Here is an 18,217-nt window from a genome sequence, read left to right on the forward strand (position 1 = left end):
ATCCGCTTGATATAGAAGTTACTATTTGTGAACCATATATCTTAACTATTTCTATTTTCCATCTAACAATCTAAGCATAGTTTCCACACACAAAAAATTGTAATCAATGAAACAGAAAAATATAGCTCACCAACTGTATGCCTGGGATGTCAGTCTGACTCTGAATCGTTTTTTCAGCCGTTGGTATTTTTTATATAACTGACAAAATACCCACGTGCCGTTTATTCGGAACATCCCATCTGCACGGATATGACTGCTTTGTAACTGTATCTGAAAGATTACATCTACCGGGGTAACATTTCAAATAGTTTAGTTGAAAATTATTACGGAAAACTCACTCAACTTTTATTAAATCTTTTAAAAAGAAACAGCTGCCACAATTATCACAAAATGCATGTGAGATTACAGAATATAGAGTTTCTCCTTTTTCAATTTTTGAAAACTGGTGTCCCGCAGGATTTTTGTATTTCGATAAAGTGTGCCTTGTCTCAAAAAAGTTCGAAAAACACTGCATATACATACATACCTCAATTGTTGTGCGTAATTAAGAGATAAGAGAAGCAGTCAGCCTTATAAGCTCAAACTTTAATGAAAAATACATAGTTGCAGGACTTCTAACAAAGAAAAAAATTATTACAGAGAATTTTTAAAAATAATTTTTCATCATGTAGAAGTTTTAGACCTCTTTGACATGTAATTTAAATGATTTAGAAAAGCCCTACAATAATTCAATAGTAAGTAAATAACAATACATAATGACAACATACATATATAATAAGTCAATAATAATAATAATGGATTAATAGTAAATAATAATAATAAAATCAAATCAAAGTCAATAGTAATAAATAATAATATATCAATAATAAGTCAACAGTAAGTCAGAAAGTCAACAACAGATTTGCCCAAAATAAAAGGAATAAGAAGATAAAAAAAACAATAGATTTACCCAACTGGTTCATGTGAGTGATCAATTTGGTGTAACCCAGAAGTATTGTGCCGGGTTTCAAGTGAGAAGTTTCCACAAATTAATTGCAGATAGAACGTGTTTACACATTTGACAAATTTGTTTGTATTTTTGTTAATCATTGAGTACCTCAGTCCTTCACACACTGTGGTTCATGTGTTTCTACCTTTGGTTTGGTGCTGAGTCTCAGTGTCACTGTCAAAGAACTAAAGCTATTTGATTTACAAATTTAAAATAGAAAATTATTACATTTTAGATAAATTGTATGAAAAATATTTATATAAATTGGGATTTTTTTTAAGTTTTAATGTTTTCAAGTAACTAGAACAAAACTTTGATTAATAAATCATAAATTCTTACTTTGAAAATTCAACAGAAAAGCTCTTATTCTGAAATATCTTCATATCCAACTTTATTGGCATCAGCTGGAGCTGCAGTGAAATGCCACTTCTACTAATGAAAAGAGGTGGAGCCTTCTTGAAGTGAAAGCGGCTGCTGAGCAGCACTGGAAGCACCGACCGGACGTCTGTGATGATGACCAGATGTTCACAGATCCCCTGATGGCAGTACATCGGGAAGCCCACCTTCAGCTTCAGATCCTGGAGCAGCGTGTCCTCCATCTTGGCTTGTGTGAATGGTGGGAAGTTATGGGATTTGGCCCAATTTATAGTAGTTCTGCACCACAATAAATAGAAAGTTCACCAACAGAACTGCTTTAAATATGATGCACTTCTGCATTATGAAGTTTGTTTAAACACTTTTGGGAGCGTTTCTACTAACAGACTTTATTGATTTTAATTCATTTTAAAATAAAGTAAAAAAAAAGTTTGATTTTTTTCTTTATGTGTGACGACAACACATACATACTGATGTCTTGGCACTCTGGGAATCTCATGTCATTGTAGAAAACTCCCTCAAAGAAAAAAAAGGCGGACTTGAAATGATCCTGAAACAGAATATGTCAAAGTATTACCTTCAGGTTAAGCTTCTTTTCAAGTATCACAATCACTGCAGCAGTTTGGTGTAAAGTCAGATCCGAGTCACCTTGCAGAGGAAATCTGGAGCCATGTCTGGTGTCCTGCTGAAGTCGCCGCACACTTGCAAGTCGCTGATGCAGCAGATAGCGTCTCTGAGCTCGGTGAGGTTTTGGGTTCAAAGTGGTTCATCAGCAGAGTCATCTGATGTAATTAAACTGTGTAAGATGAACTAATGGTTGATCTGCTTCTCAGGAATCCAAACAAAATGATTTTTTTCTTGTCAGACTGTAAGTCAGAGACGACTAAAATGTACCTTCTCAAAAACAGCAGGGTAGTAGACGTTGATGGTCAGAATGATTTCCCCTTCAGGAATCCGGTCACTCTCTGTTTTTGGTGTCCGGCCAACAATTAGACGCTCATGGTTTCACACAGACAAAAGAGTCTTAGGTTACTCTTCTCAAATAACACACTTCAGGGCTCCAGACTGCGAGCAATTGGTCGCATTTTGCGACCAAAATTTGAGAGTGTGCGACTGAATTTTACATCCAGTCGCACATGCGCGACCAGTAAATTTGCCTCCCCCACCCTTCGTATTTTTTATACATTAAACGTGGAAGGGGCACGTCAATGATCAATGAAATAATTAATGAGACGCAAGCGCACACGGACGCAGGAAGACACACACACTCGCGCACATACTCATGAAACGCGAGCACGTACACTCTCGCGTGATGCCTGTGTGCGAGGCGGCCACTGCGTGTGAGAAGAATAGGGACAGCCACTGTGAGTGGCTAAAATGCGTGTAGGGGGAGGGGCCTAGAGATAATCGAGTGCGCGTAAACATCTGTGGGAAGGAAACGGAGAGACAAATATCAAAACCTGATATATGTGCGTCTGAGCTATGAGCAAGCGAACTATTGATTCGTTCTTCCCACCTGCGGCTAGTGTACCAGTGCCAGAGTGTACAGCAGGGGTCTCAAACTCGCGGCCCGCAGGCTATTTGCGGCCCCCAAGATGATATTTTGCGGTCCCCGCCTTAATATGAAGGTTTAATGTTACTGCAGCCCGCCAGTTTTAATGAATGACACTTTTTCATTGTCGTGCGCGAAGCTGACCAACCAATCACAGTGGGGTAAATGACTCTTGGGGGCGGGACAATGACAGGGTTTGAAAGCAGGAAACCTGACAGCTCCCTCCCCGGACCACATTAAGGAGTTCCTTACTTTCCTTTAGAACGTATTTATTCGCTCGTAATTTTCTAAATACATGCAGTCCGTGCTGAACTTTTCTCTGGGCCGCACAGACCCGGAGGAAGGTTTAGGTTTTGGTTACGGTTACGGCGGCGCATAAAACGGTCCTGCGCGGTTGTTACGGCAGCACACCGCTCCCTCAGCTGAGGAGAATAAATGTCCCACACCTACATGCGTGACAGCTAACGGGGCTTGAACTTTAAACACGTGCGAGCAACAACAACATTAGTTTTAGACACACTGAAAATACGTGGGGAAAATGCAACGATAGACGTGTTTGAGATGAACCAGCGGCTCGCCTAGATCGTTGGGGAGACCGGGGGGGGGGGGCTGTGAGATGAAAGCGAATCTGCAGCAAGACTGAAGGACAGGAAATTAAAATTGTCCTTAACATTCAATTTAGTTTTAATATTCTTCTCCCGCTTAGTATGATCTGTGTTATATATTTTATGATTATTTTAATGTTTTGTGATGTATGTAGCCTTTTTTTAATGAATTGGTATTTTAAATTATTTTAATTAATCACTCCACTACAAAAACCATCAGGACACATGTCCCATAATGCATTGTTTTGTAGTCTGTAGGGCAGCTTTCAGTCAGTTCAGTTTCCAGCTGTGTCCGGGTAGTTTTGCCCCTTGCCCCACCCCTTTCTCGATTGACAGTTGATGTTGGAGCAAAAACAAAAATATATGTCACACACCAGGTGATCTGTGCAGCGTTGAGTTCACCTGGGTGATCTCAAACACGCTTATTGTGCATCTTGGCTGCACCTATTTGGTGTCACAAAGATACATTTGTACTGTCATGACAGTGATGCTTTTGTTTTGTTGCATCTTCAAAAGTGCAGAATAAAATGTCACACTGAATTTGAAACAGCACATTGTAATTTCTGCATCTATTATTAAAGTTTTTATAAGTAATACAGTGGAAATTAGTAGATTTGGTTAGAATGTTGATTTACGGTATGCGCCCCTAAATTCTCTGGTTGCGCCCCTAAAATTTTCAGTTAGGGGCCACTGTGCTCCTAGTGAAAAAAGTTAGTCTGGAGCCCTGCACTTTGCACAAATGGGACTAACATTTTTTTTAAACATGTCTTCACCCTATAACAAGGCTGATCTGCTGATTCCAATTTCTGCAGGTTTTTAAAAATGACTTGTATTCCACAAACACTCCAAGTGTCCTCATTGTAGCTTTGCTCACATCACTGCCATAAGATCAAGAGACGCTGACTGTACCTCTGCTTCTTCCTGCTGTAGTCGTAGTCTGATCACTGGCTGCAAATGCTGCGTTCTCAGCTTTATGGTGGTTTTTCTAATGCTAAATAAGGGTTTTCGTTCCAAATGTTTTTGTTGCTAGCGACGTATGACTTACCCTTGCATAAGTTGCCATCTGGCATTCTTTACCTATTCTCCCCCCTCAAAAAAAAATACCAAAATGACCATATCACTGATAGAAAGTCTGACATTTGCTACACTGGAGGACGGTTCAGCAGTCTGCCTTCCTTCACAGCAGACACTGGCAGAATCTCAGGCTTGTGTAGAGGCAGATAAAAATGGGGGTTAAGATTGATTTCACATGCAAGTCAATCAACAACCGTACCCATATTTAAGGGAATCGGAGCACAGAGAAGGACAAAAGTGAATTTTCTCATCCCCTAACATCGAGTTAGCTTGAATGACTTTAACGTAACCCACCAGCTCATCAGCATAGAGATCATGTCGGTTCTTGTTGACCTTTAGTGAAGCTTTGTGATCTTGCCTTGTTTTTCTTTGTCTGTTGGAGGAAAGAGAACAGATACTTCATCAAGCAGCATTGGAGCTTAAAACAGTAGAACTATTAGTGAGATGTTTTTACATCAGAGTTTTCAGTGTTGAGTCTGGAGGAACAACTTCTGTATCAGGCAGCTCATCTTCAGCATGGCAACGAAGGGAATCCAGGCTGGAAAAAAAAAAGATAAGTGTGACATCTGATTGGGATAAAGTCGTCAAAAGTAAGAGAATGAACTCAAGCTTATTATTAGCTTTTTGATAGAAGTCAAGCTACTTCCTGTTGGATTGTTGAGAAAATTCCAACAGAAGGCAAAGATTATAAAATTATTTAAAACGATTTGTAATTGTATTTTTTTATATTACTCACAATGTGTTACAAATAATTGTCTGTATTCATCCAAAAGTGAATGCACAAGTGTTTTTATATGAATAACTTAAATATTTAGTTGCTTGATATGGAGTCAAATTATGTTAAAAATATGAATTTTAAGTTGAAAGGACATTTTTGTAATTCACTTCCTGTTTGTTAGCTTAAGCGCATCAACGCAACTCGCTTTCTTTAACTGCTGCAACTTGGTTTATTTTAAGAGGTACAAGTTTAATACTTATTTATATGAAAAAAATATTTATTTACAAAAAAAAAAAAACACACTTAAAAAACGTTCCTAAGTAGCTGTGTCTACCTGCAGACAGATCTGAGCTCAGCCTCCTCAGTGACTGACTGATCCCCATCGCTTCTGCAAAGTTAGCTTCAAATGTGTCTTTGTCTTCTTGTTGGTATGAATAATCCTTGGGCCTCAGTCTTGTCATCCATTCGTCTCGCACAGAACCGATGAGAAACGGTTTGGTGTTAACGCCAATGTATTCATATTCAGGGATGTTTGTGTCTGGAAACGTCGACTGCTCGGACGCCGCCATGTTTCTAAACAAGAGGACGGAAAAAAACGTAGAAGAAGAGGACTTTTCCGGGCGATAGGCATTATGGGTAATGTAGGAAAATTACTCATTTATTTCTCAAAACTATTTGAGTAAAACGAATCCTTTCGGGTTCTGAAAATATGTGTTGTTCATATTGTCATTAATTTCCACACAGCTGTTTGTTGAATTTTCCCATGAAAATTAGCAACATTTAAAAGTGTGTAGCCTCTCAAGGAATTTAAGCCACATTACTCAAATTCTTTCTTTTACTTTTTCTTTGTGGATTTTCCTGTCTTTAATGCCCGTAGGCTGTGTAAGAAAGAGCCTGACAGCCATATCATAGATAGATAGATATACTGGTATTCCTTTGTGGGAGACTGATAAAATAATCATTTAGTGTTAACAATCGTGCACATGAGAAAGCACAGCAAAACAGTTATTAAAACAAGCTTATTATTTAAAAACTATGATGAAGGTTTTTGTAATAATAATAGGAACATGATTTACTTTTACATTCCAGATCCACAGAACGGTTTTGAGTTAAAAAAGGGTATGTACAGTACTCCAAACTTTACTGCCATCTACTGGTGAAAAAAAGCTTTACATGTTTGGAAATTTCAGTTAACAGTGGGCCCAATTCTTGAACCTTAAGAATTTATTATTTTTTGGAAAGTAATACTTTCTTTACTCTTTCTTAATTGAATTTATCCACAAAAAAATAAATTAAAAAAAACAACTCAAAAATTTGTATTAGGTTGACACTAATTAACTGAAAATTGTAATCCAACCCAAATTGGATTGAGTTTTGATTACAATTATTGTTCCACCTACTAGCTATATTTAAAGTAATGTATCAAATGTTTTAGCTATATTCAATAACATGGAGTGTTATTGAACATTTTTAATGTCAATGTGAAGACCCACTTAAATGAAAATCGTGGTTTTACTGTTGTCAACATGTTCTTGTAGTGTTTTTCTCCTTATGGAGGACAAATAATGTACATCCCAGCCAGCAAAGCCAAGTGGGCCCCATATGGTTTAAAAATGGGCAGAAAATGTGGGCCCCGAATGGTTTTGTCCGCAGTTTCCGTGGTGGCCCCAACTGTGTATGCCCACATAGCCTTGAAGTGGGTGCTGAGTGGGTGTCAGATAGGCCCGAGGTTGGTAAATAATATTAGAACCCATGTAGGGCCCATATTTTTGCCCATGTGGGCTGGAAGTGGGATTGAAACAGGGCCTATATGGGTCCCAACTGGGTAAACTACCCAAGACCCACTTTGGCCCCACTAATGTGTCTATCAGTATCTTATATGGGTTTTATGTGGGACCTAAATGGGCTATAATGTGGGCTATGAGTGGGTTTGTCCGCAGTTTCCGTGGTGGCCCCAACTGTGTATGCCCACATAGGCTTGAAGTGGGGGCTGAGTGTGTTTCCTGTAGGTCACAAGTGGGTAAGTAGCATTAAAACTGACATTGGGCCCATATTTTCACCCATGTGGGTTAGAAGTGGGATTAAAACAGGACCCATATGGGTCCCAACTAGGAAAAGTACCCAAGACCCATTTTGGCCCGACTAATATGTCTATCAGTATTGCATATGGGTTTTATGTGGGACCTAAATGGGCTATAATGTGGGCTATAAGTGGGTTTGTCCGCAGTTTCCATGGTGGCCCCAACTGTGTTTGCCCACATGGGTTTGAAGTGGTTGGTCAGTGGGTTTCCTGTAGGCCCCAAGTGGGTAAGTAGCATTAGAACCATACTCATAGTTAACCATAACTCGTAGTTCTTCTTCTGTGGGCTGGAATTATGACTGAAACAGGGCAAAGATGGGCCCAATCAGGTAATCATCCATGACCCATTTTGGCCCCACTTATGCATCAATTAGTATTGCATATTGGGTTAATGTGGGACCTAAATAAGCCACCATGTGGGCCATGAGTGGGTTTGTGCAGTGTTGCCATGGAGGTCCCAGCTGTGTTTCCCTACAGTGCTATATACCAGTGAACCATTATAGGGTCTTCTTTTCCATCTAGCTTTCCTAAAACCCAAATGAGAAGATTCTGTAAAATCCCACTGTTTCACAACATAATTTTCCAAATGACATCAACAAAATGCTTTTTAAAATGCTTCAATTTAATAAAAGAAAATAAATTATCCTGATCCTGCATTATGAAAACGATATACAAGACCATGGCAAGGTCACCCAAAGGTTTCAGGGCTCCAGACTGCGACCAATTGGTCGCATTTTGCGACCAAAATTTGAGAGTGTGCGACTGAATTTTACATCCAGTCGCACATGTGCGACCAGTAAATTTGCCTCCCCTACCCTCCGTATTTTTTTATACATCAAACGTGGAAGGGGCACGTCAATGATCAATGAAATAATCAATGAGACGCGAGCGCACACGCACGCAGGCAGACACACACTCGCGCACATACTCATGAAACGCGAGCACGTACACTCTCGCGTGATACCTGTCTGTGAGGCTGCCACTGCGTGTGAGAAGAATAGGGAAAGCCACTGTGAGTGGCTAAATGCGTGGAGGGGGAGGGGCCTAGAGATAATCGAGCGCGCGTAAACATCTGTGGGAAGGAAACGGAGACAAATATCACAACCTCATCATGTCCGTCTGAGTTATGAGCAAGAGAACTATTGATTCGTTCTTCCGACCTGCGGCTAGTGTACCAGTGCCAGAGTGTACAGCAGGGATCTCAAACTCGCGGCCCGCGGGCTATTTGCGGCCCCCAAGATGATATTTTGCGGTCCCCGCCTTAATATGAAGGTTTAATGTTACTGCAGCCCGCCAGTTTGTATGAATGACACTTTTTCATTGTCGTGCACGGAGCTGACCAACCAATCACAGTGGGGTATATGACTCTTGGGGGCGTGACAATGACAGGGTTTGAAAGCAGGAAACCCGACAGCCCCCTCCCTCCCCGGACCACATGAAAGAGTTCCTTACTTTCCTTTAGAACGTATTTATTCGCTCGTAATTTTCTAAATACATGCAGTCCGTGCTGAACTTTTCTCTGGGCCGCACAGACCCGGTGGAAGGTTTAGGTTTTGGTGACGGTTACGGCGGCGCATCAGACGGTTTATGCGCGGCTGTTATTACGGCAGCTCATCGCTCCCGCGGGAGTCGGGTCAGCTGAGGAGAATAAATGTCCCACACCTACATGCGTGACAGCTAACGGGGCTTGAACTTTAAACACGCTCGAGCAAAAACAACATTAGTTTTAGACACACTAAAAATACGTGGGGAAAATGCAACGATAGACGTGTTTGAGATGAACCGGCACCTCGCCTGGATCGTTGGGGAGACCAGGCGGGGGGGCTGTGAGATGAAGGGGAATCTGCAGCAAGACTGAATGAGAACAGGAAATTGGAGTTGTACTTAACATTCAATTTAGTTTTAATATTCTTCTCCCCCTCAGTATGATCTGTGTTATTATATATGTTATGATTATTTTAATGTTTTGTGATGTATGTAGCCTTTTTTAATGAATTGGTATTTTAAATTATTTTAATTAATCACTCCACTACAAAAACCATCAGGACACATGTCCCATAATGCATTGTTTTGTAGTCTGTAGGGCAGCTTTCAGTCAGTTCAGTTTCCAGCTGTGTCCGGGTAGGTTTGCCCCTTGATCCCACCCCTTTCTCGCGATATTTTTGTGATGATTAACAGGTGATGTTGGAGCAAAAACAAAAATATATGTCACACACCAGGTGATCTGCGCAGCGTTGAGTCCACATGGGTGATCTCAAACACGCTTATCGTGCATCTTGGCTGCACCTATTTGGTGTCACAAAGATAAATTTCCATCCGTTTTGTTTAGTATTTGTACTGTCATGACAGCGATGGTGCTGTCAGTTTACCTTGTTGTTGCATCTTCAAAAGTGCAGAATAAAATGTGACACTGAATTTGAAACAGCACATTGTAATTTCTGCATCTATTATTAAAGTTTTTATAAGTAATACAGTGGAAATTAGTAGATTTGGTTAGAATGTTGATTTACGGGATGCGCCCCTAAATTTGCTGGTTGTGCCCCTAAAATTTTCAGTTAGGGGCCACTGTGCTCCTAGTGAAAAAAGTTAGTCTGGAGCCCTGGGTTTAACAGATAACACACAGGATCTAACATACTACAGTTACTTAATAAAATAAAGAACAACTTCACTTGGTACAGTACAATATCAACAACCTTAATGTGTGCCAATTATGTGACGAATAAATAAATAAATCCAGTAAAACAAAATACTCATGGCATCCTTGACGGTTCCTGAGAACAAGCTCCATCGGCTTGTTATTCAAGGTCTCTTTGAGTCCTTATAGCTCGGTTTCCTCCCCTGTCACGAGCTCCAACAAACCATTTGGAAAGGCCCTTCTCCACTTCCTTTAGTGGGACTGGTTGGGTGCTGGCATTTTTCTTCACTGCCCCTAAAAAGAAATCACAAAAAACAAAGTATTCATTTTAGCCTGGGATTAAACTTACTAAATCATTTGTCAGTGATGAATATAGATTAATAAATTCAAATCCAATTACCATAGAAGACATCAAAAAGACACAGCTAGCAGAACTTATTCTCTCCATGACGTCCAAACAGGTTATATTGCAGAGCCAACTCATTGGACATGAGGAAGCCCATCATTCTTCTGGTTGCATCGTCCAAGAGTCCCCAATTACTCCAACCACAGCAACCTTTTTAAATAGAGAAAATATCACAAGATAGAAAGATGTAGTTAAACGTTAACAGCTTAATTACAAATATAAATAATAAAATGTTACTTTAAGAATAAACTTACAACTGCTGACATGAAATCTACATCGGCGAGTCTGTCACGACAACTTGAGTGAAGCTGCAGGTGACCTGACCAACACAAGGGACAAAATAACTAAACTCTGAAATAACCATTCCCTGAAGCAAGTATTCAAGTAACTCTAGGATGAGATATATACATATATATATATATATATATATATATATATATATACATATATACATATACATATATATATACATATACATATATATATACATATATATATATATATACATATACATATATACATATATACATATATATATATACATATACATATATACATATATATATATATACATATATACATATATATATATATACATATATACATATATACATATATACATATATACATATATATATATATACATATATATATATATATATACATATATATATATATATATATACATATACATATATATATATATACATATATATATACATATACATACATATATATATATACATATACATATATATATATATATATATATATATATATACATATATATATATATATATACATATATATAATATATATATACATATATATAATATATATATATATATATATATACATATATATATATATACATATATATAATATACATATATATAATATATATATATATATACATATATATATATACATATATATATATACATATATATATATATATATATATATATACATACATATATATATATATATATATATATATACATATATATATATATATATATATATATATATATATATATATACATATATATATATATATACATATATATATATATATATATATATATATATATATATATATATATATATATATTTAGCATAATTAAAACTATTAAATGCTTCCAGAAACTCAATAAAGGGGCCTATACCCTGTTATTTTTAATCCCTTAATAGTAAGCAACATCCATATATATGATAGTATTACCTTTGGCACACACACAAAATGATTTTTTAAATTAAATATCGGTTATTATCCTGAGTTTCTTTCCAAACTGGAAATAACAGGACTCATCCTCTGAGTCACCGGCTTTCGCTCTGTGTGTGTGACGTCAATCTCGGCAGATAGAGCCGGCCTCAGCAGCGTGTCTGCGTTTCTCCCAGGAAAACAAAAACACATTCAAACTTCTGCAAAGGTGGATGTGCATATTCTGAATATAAAAATAAAGCGCTTTTTGACAAACATTCTTGCTCATCGGAGAAAGTGGGTGTGTGTCTGTGGGCGGGGCCGGCAGCGCAGACTCTTCATGAACGGGACCGTTCTCAATGTGTCCGTCACGTCACCTCATGAGAACCCGCTCGAGTTTAGAGGAATACTCAAATGCTTGAATGGGTCGAAATACCGCTTGGGTGTCTTTTTGTGAGGAATAAACATTATAATACACTAAAAAGCAAAAACGAAAAAGATTTTGCATTTTATGGATCTAAACTCGCCGCTGGACTGATTAGTATTCATTCATTTTACCGAGAAATTCCGGTCATTTTTCAAAATAAAACGAACTAAAAAACATTTCACACAAAACCTGGCCAAATTATATCTGACCAAAACAAGTTATCCCCGCAAGATCCAAATCAAAACCACTAAACTGGACGGAAACCCGCCGAATCTGGCAACTGACAACTCTGTTACTAGGATGCGCTTCCTAGTTTGATGCCTCGGTGAAACGCCGACACACACTGGCTGGATGATCGGTGACGCGACCCACCACTACTTGTCATCATGTCTGCAAATAAACCTGCTGCACGTGGAAACTAGTCGTCTGCCCGTTTGTGACACCGGCTTCTTTCAAATGCAAAAGCCGCTGTAACGTGGATGGATTCAACTGCAGAACAGAACAACACTCCCGAGCTGCGCATGCTTTTATGAACCACATTTATCATTGCCAGTTAGAGCTGTAAGCGAAACACAAAACCAGAAAGGTATCTTACCTTGATATCAATAAATGGCCTGGATGAACGGTGCGACAGAAGTGCAGAATCTCCTTGAGTTGAAGGAACAGGACGACTGACTGAAGCCGTACCAGGAAATGAGCGGGAGATTCAAAACGCAACAACCAGCCAATCAGCAACGCCTGCTTACCACTTTGAACTCCTTAAACCACCCTGCTTGCCCCTTCGAGAAAAAATTAAAACGTCCATACTATTTTTTTTTTACTTTTCACCAGTCAAAATAGGTTTTTGTAATAAGGCAGGTTTCTACTTCAATATAAAAGTCATTTTATTTACATTTAAAATTTTCTATAAAAACTACATCCAGCATATGAACACATTTTATTTCAGTAGTAGTGTCAGGTAAGTTTGCATGACAGATGTTAAACTATTTTTTGTAAGCTAACACAAGTAAAAGAAAAAATAACAAATTGCTCTTTATGCTCATTGTGATTAAATGATAAATGGCGTATACTTATATAGCGCTTTCTACCTTCTTTCAAAGGCCCAAAGCGCTTTACAGTCACAGTCCCATTCACCCATGCACACAAACATTCATACACTGATGGCGGCTCCGCTGCCGAACACTGGCGCCAACCTCCCACCAGAGGCAAGGTGGGGTTCAGTGTCTTGCTTAAGGACACTGCGACACATGGGCGTGCAAGGCGGGAATCATACCTGCAATCTTACGACCATGGGTCGACCGCCCTACCGCTGCACCACGGCCGCCCCATATTAGTGCAAATGTAACTGGTGGAGTTTTCCGCTCTGCGTTGTGTTCAGGCGAATGAGAGACCACACTTGGATGCCGAGTCAAACTCTTTTAATCTGTACCTGGTTAACAGAAAATACAAATTCAGAATGCTGTCTGGAGTTTCTTCTGTGTGATTTTTTTCCCCCTCAGCCACGGCTCCCAGCAGTCTCAGTGCTCATGCTTATTAGCACCTCCCCCCACAGCATGTAAAGTAATACAAAAAGAACACGATAAAAAGAGAAAACTGCACCGTACCTGGTTAACAGAAAATACAAATTCAGAATGCTGTCTGGAGTTTCTTCTGTGTGATTTTTTTCCCCCTTAAACAATTGAAAAATGAACAAAAAAGAAAGAAAGAAAAGTTAATTTAAACATCAAAGAAAAATGGCGCGAACCTCAACTAGTTCACGCGAAGCAGTGCAGATCTGCTGATATAGAGCAGCCAAAAATAAATAAAACAACACAAATTACGTAAAATTGACACCACACGATTCCCAACTTTGTGAGTTATGAGTGTAACACACTAATGAACAATTTACAAAGAAATAAAACTAATAAGGGTGGACACTCGGCGATTCACGTCTTACCTCAGCCACGGCTCCCAGCAGTCTAAGTGCGCATGTTCATTAGCACCTGCTAGCGTGCTCGTGGTGAGTTCAAGTACCCTCAGACAGATGAAATACTCTGGTGCAAATGTATGAAAACGGCAGTTTACCATGGATTTGGTGGAATTAAACTAATAAACTTAACACTCGTTACATTCACCCCTCCTAGAATTCCACCAAATATTCACAACACATCGGCAGAGAACCAGGTTCGTGCAAAGAAACAGAGACCAATTTCGCAAGAATCAAATTCTTGAATCAGTATAGAAAAACTATCTGATTTAACAGATTAAAAGAAGTAAACAGGTTGATCAAGTCCGTTAACCCTTTTAGAATACAGAGATGCAGCCTACATCCCTAATTACACTGGTCAAAATAAACTAATAACCAAATGTCATAAAACACAAACATCGACAGCAGATGAAAAGAAAAAGACCCAACTAAACTGTAGGTCACACCCACACAGGTTCCTGCATCATGACTTCTATAAATCTGGTCACAGGTTTAACTACGCGACCCGTTCTAGATACAAAGTACCCTGGAACATGGGCTGAACTCACTGGTGGTACAGATCTATAGTCACTGTTGGATTCTTTGTGTCCTGAGTCAAGTAAGGGACTAGTGTCAGTCAGAGGACTGGTCACATCAGCTCTTGGTGAGTCACCATCAGCACCGGCAACGACTGGTGGGAGATCAGGGGTAATATCCTCTTCAAAGTCCCCCAAAACACTGTGGGAACCAGACGCATCTGATCCCAGACTAGTTTTCACTGAACCACCGATGATGCTGTTGTCACACCCAGACGAAACCCAAGTAGCGGTCCGCTCTTCCGGAGAATCATGTAGGAGGCTATTCAGGTCACTCAGATCCACGCTTTCTGTGTCACACCCCTCCGAAGTTGCTCCAACACCAAGATGTTGTGACTCAACAACAGGAAGGAAGCTTACATCAAGCAGCAGATTCCTGTGGACAACTTTGCAGCGTCCGTTCGAATCCTGTATTTTGTAGACATGAATTTGTGGTTGACAGGCCACAACAGTGTAGACTGTAGGTTCCCATTTGTCAGCCAGTTTCTTCTTGCCACGTTCACCTCTATTGGCTAGGAGCACTCTGTCGCCAATCTGGAGGGCAACACCCTTGATTTTTTTGTTGTACCCCTTTGCCTGATGTTTTTGCTGATGCACGGCGTGCTGCTGTGCCACTTTTGCAGCCTCTGCAAGGTTTGTGAGAAGTGTGGCTGAATAGGTGGTGAAATCAGTCACATCAGAGTCATGAAGAACTGACCGGAACACTATATCAACAGGAAGACGGGGAACACGACCAAACATTAGATAAAAAGGGGCAAACCCTGTAGTCTCATGGACAGTGGCATTATAAGCAAACGTCAATGTCTGGATTTGCTGAGCCCACTCCTGCTTTGTTCTTAAAGGGAGTGCTCTGATCATGTTGCCTAATGTGCGGTTGAAACGCTCTGTTCCTCCGTTGCCCATAGGGTGGTAGGCAGTGGTGTGAGACTTAGCCACACCTGACAGACGCAGGAGTTCAGACAACAGTTCGCTTTCAAAATTGGCCCCCTGGTCAGAATGGATGCGCTCAGGGAAGCCATAAATGCAAAACACATTATCCCAGAGCTTTTTGGCAACTTGTTTCGCTGACTGGTTGCGACAAGGAAAAGCATGGGCCATCTTCGTGAAGTGATCGGTTACAACTAACACTTCCACAGAACGCTTGTTCTTGTCCTCCGCTGACCAAAAGTCAATACAGACTAGCTCCATAGGAGCAGTGGTCCTTATGCTCTCTAGCGGAGCACGCGCGGCTGGTTCTGGAGTCTTGGCAAGAACACAACGTGGGCAACACCGGACATATTCAGAGACGTCTCTTTCCATATATGGCCAAAAGAACCGCTGCCTAGAAAGATGGAGAGTCCTAGCCTGGCCCTGATGACCAGCTAAATCATGGACACCTTCCAAGGCCTTCTTCCTGAGATCAGTGGGTAGGACAAACTGGAGCCTCTTCATCTTGGTTGCTGGATCTTTAGTTTCCCTATACAGAAGTCCATCTCTGACCACGAGTCTCTCCCAGGATTTCAACAGAGTTAGTTGGCTGGGATTAAATCCAGACCTTTCACGTCTCGAGGGGCGCACTTTGTGGATGAGAAATGGCAGCAGCTTTGAGACTGTGACATCCCGTCGTTGACTGTCCTCCATTTCACTCAAGGTGAAAGACGGCAGAGGCTCAGGATCGGTGTGCTGCAGTGATTGCACATGTTGAAGGAGACAAACAGCTTGAGTTTCTGCACCTCTTTGCCAGTGATCATGGTGCTGGAAAACTGCCTTAACCTCCGGAGAATGAACTGAGTTTGGGGTGGGAACGATGGTGGTGTGCAAGAGCTGAACTTCCTGGTTATGTTGGAGACCGAGTCTGAAAGCATCTTGCACCATGTTAACCTCAGCCCCATCAGCTTCCTGGATCAATCTGCTGTATGGTTCCTTCAAGAGTCTGTCACTGACGGGTGAGGCAAAAGGTTCACGGCTTAAAGCATCAGCCACAACATTTTTAGGACCTGGGATGTATTTCAGGTCAAAGTCGTAGGCTGAAAGCTTCGCCACCCACCGTTGTTCGTAAGCATCCAACTTTGGTTTGGTGAGCACGTGGACCAAAGGATTGTTATCGGTCCATACTGTGAATTTGTGCCCCTTAAGCCAGTGACTGAATTTCTCTGTGATGCTCCACTTCAGGGCCATGAACTCGAGTCTGTGAGCAGGGTATCGTTGTTGCGATTTGCTTAAGGTTTTACTAGCAAATGCAACTGGACGGGCTTTATCTTCACCAACAGGGAGCTGAGATAAAACTGCACCAAGGCCGTCTAAGGATGCATCAACAGAGAGAATAAAGGGCCTGTTGAAATCTGGGTGGGCCATCACAGCACAGTTCAAGAGAGCACTCTTTAGCTTCTCAAAAGCCTCATCACAAGCTGGAGTCCAGTCCGCTTCAGTCAATTTCCTGAATGTCCCGACTCCTCTTCTCATTTGAGGGTGTTTGCTCTTCCGCTTCTGTCCAGCCGTGAGAGCGAACAGAGGTTTTGCAATAGCTGAACACCGAGGGATGAAACTCTGATAAAAAAACACCATCCCTAAGAAGGACTTCAGTTTTTTTACGGAGGGGGTAGAACCATCAACATCCATCAGAGACTCTTTGGGCATGTTGGAGATCATAGCCACTCTGGAAGGATCCACAGATACTCCCTCTTGGTCAATAAAATGTCCCAAGAATTTGACAGACCTGCGCAGAAGATGGCATTTCTTTGGACTCAGCTTGAGATGGTTATCCCTCAGCTTCTGGAAAACAACATGCAGTCTTTGAAGAGCTTCTTCCTCAGTTGGAGCAAAAACTAGCAGATCATCTAAATAACAGAGTAGACTGGTAAAGTTGAGGTCTCCAAAGATATTCAACATCATGCGCATGAATGATGCAGGGCTATTACAGAGTCCTTGGGGCATTCTGTTGTACTCGTACAGCCCAACAGGGGTAGTGAAAGCGGTGTAGTGCTTGTCTTCTTCACACATGGGGATGTTATAAAACCCTGATGTCAGGTCCATTGTGCTAAAAAACGTATTGCCGCCTAGAGCTGCTAGACAGTCAGCCTGGTGAGGGAGCGGGTGTGCATCCTTTAGTGTCCGTGCGTTCAACCATCTGAAATCCGTACAGATACGTACGTTTCCATCTTTCTTCCAGACCATAACCAGAGGAGATGCATATTCGCTAACTGATTTGCGGATGATTCCCTTCTCTTCCATATCTGTCAGGACCTGACGTAGCTTTTGGTAATGAGCTGGAGGCACCCTGCGATATGGCATGCGAAAGGGTCGTTCGTCCGTCAGGTGGATGCGATGAACAAAACCCTCTGCCTCACCACAATCCAGGGGGTGACGCGAGAAGATGTCTTCATACTGCTCTATCAGTTCCACGAGTTTCTCCTTTGAGCGAGAGCTAGCCTGACAGGAGTCGATGTCAAGCTCACTCAATCCCAGTTCATTCAGCTTGGCTTTAAGGTCATTTTGTGAGACAGATGGCCTAGGTTGGGATTCTGAATCTCGAACCTCACTGGTGCAATGATTCTGGCTCAGGCTGAAATCCTCAATGGCAACACATGTCGAGACATCAGCAACTTTGGAATTTCGTCTGAGAATGACCGGTCT

General features: G+C 40.6%; 1 long non-coding RNA gene across 4 annotated transcripts; it reads right to left on the reverse strand.

Annotated features, from left to right (window-relative positions):
- Positions 1–1,362: 1,362 nt before the first annotated feature.
- On the reverse strand, positions 1,363–14,381 carry LOC144990301 (uncharacterized). Of its 4 annotated transcripts, none has more exons than XR_013654305.1 (10): positions 12,660–13,331; positions 10,688–10,752; positions 10,428–10,583; positions 10,143–10,321; positions 5,647–5,885; positions 5,049–5,132; positions 2,258–4,967; positions 2,012–2,145; positions 1,831–1,913; positions 1,363–1,642 (listed from the first exon to the last, which is right to left on the reverse strand). It is a non-coding gene; the product is annotated as an uncharacterized LOC144990301 (long non-coding RNA). The 4 variants fall into 4 exon arrangements; XR_013654303.1 differs by having other exon boundaries at positions 1,835–1,913; positions 2,012–2,159; XR_013654302.1 differs by having other exon boundaries at positions 2,012–2,159.
- Positions 14,382–18,217: the final 3,836 nt, after the last annotated feature.

Source organism: Oryzias latipes (genome assembly GCF_053564925.1).
Source record: "Oryzias latipes strain Hd-rR chromosome 1 unlocalized genomic scaffold, Olatipes_Hd-rR_3.1 chr1_Y".
NCBI lineage: Eukaryota > Metazoa > Chordata > Actinopteri > Beloniformes > Adrianichthyidae > Oryzias > Oryzias latipes.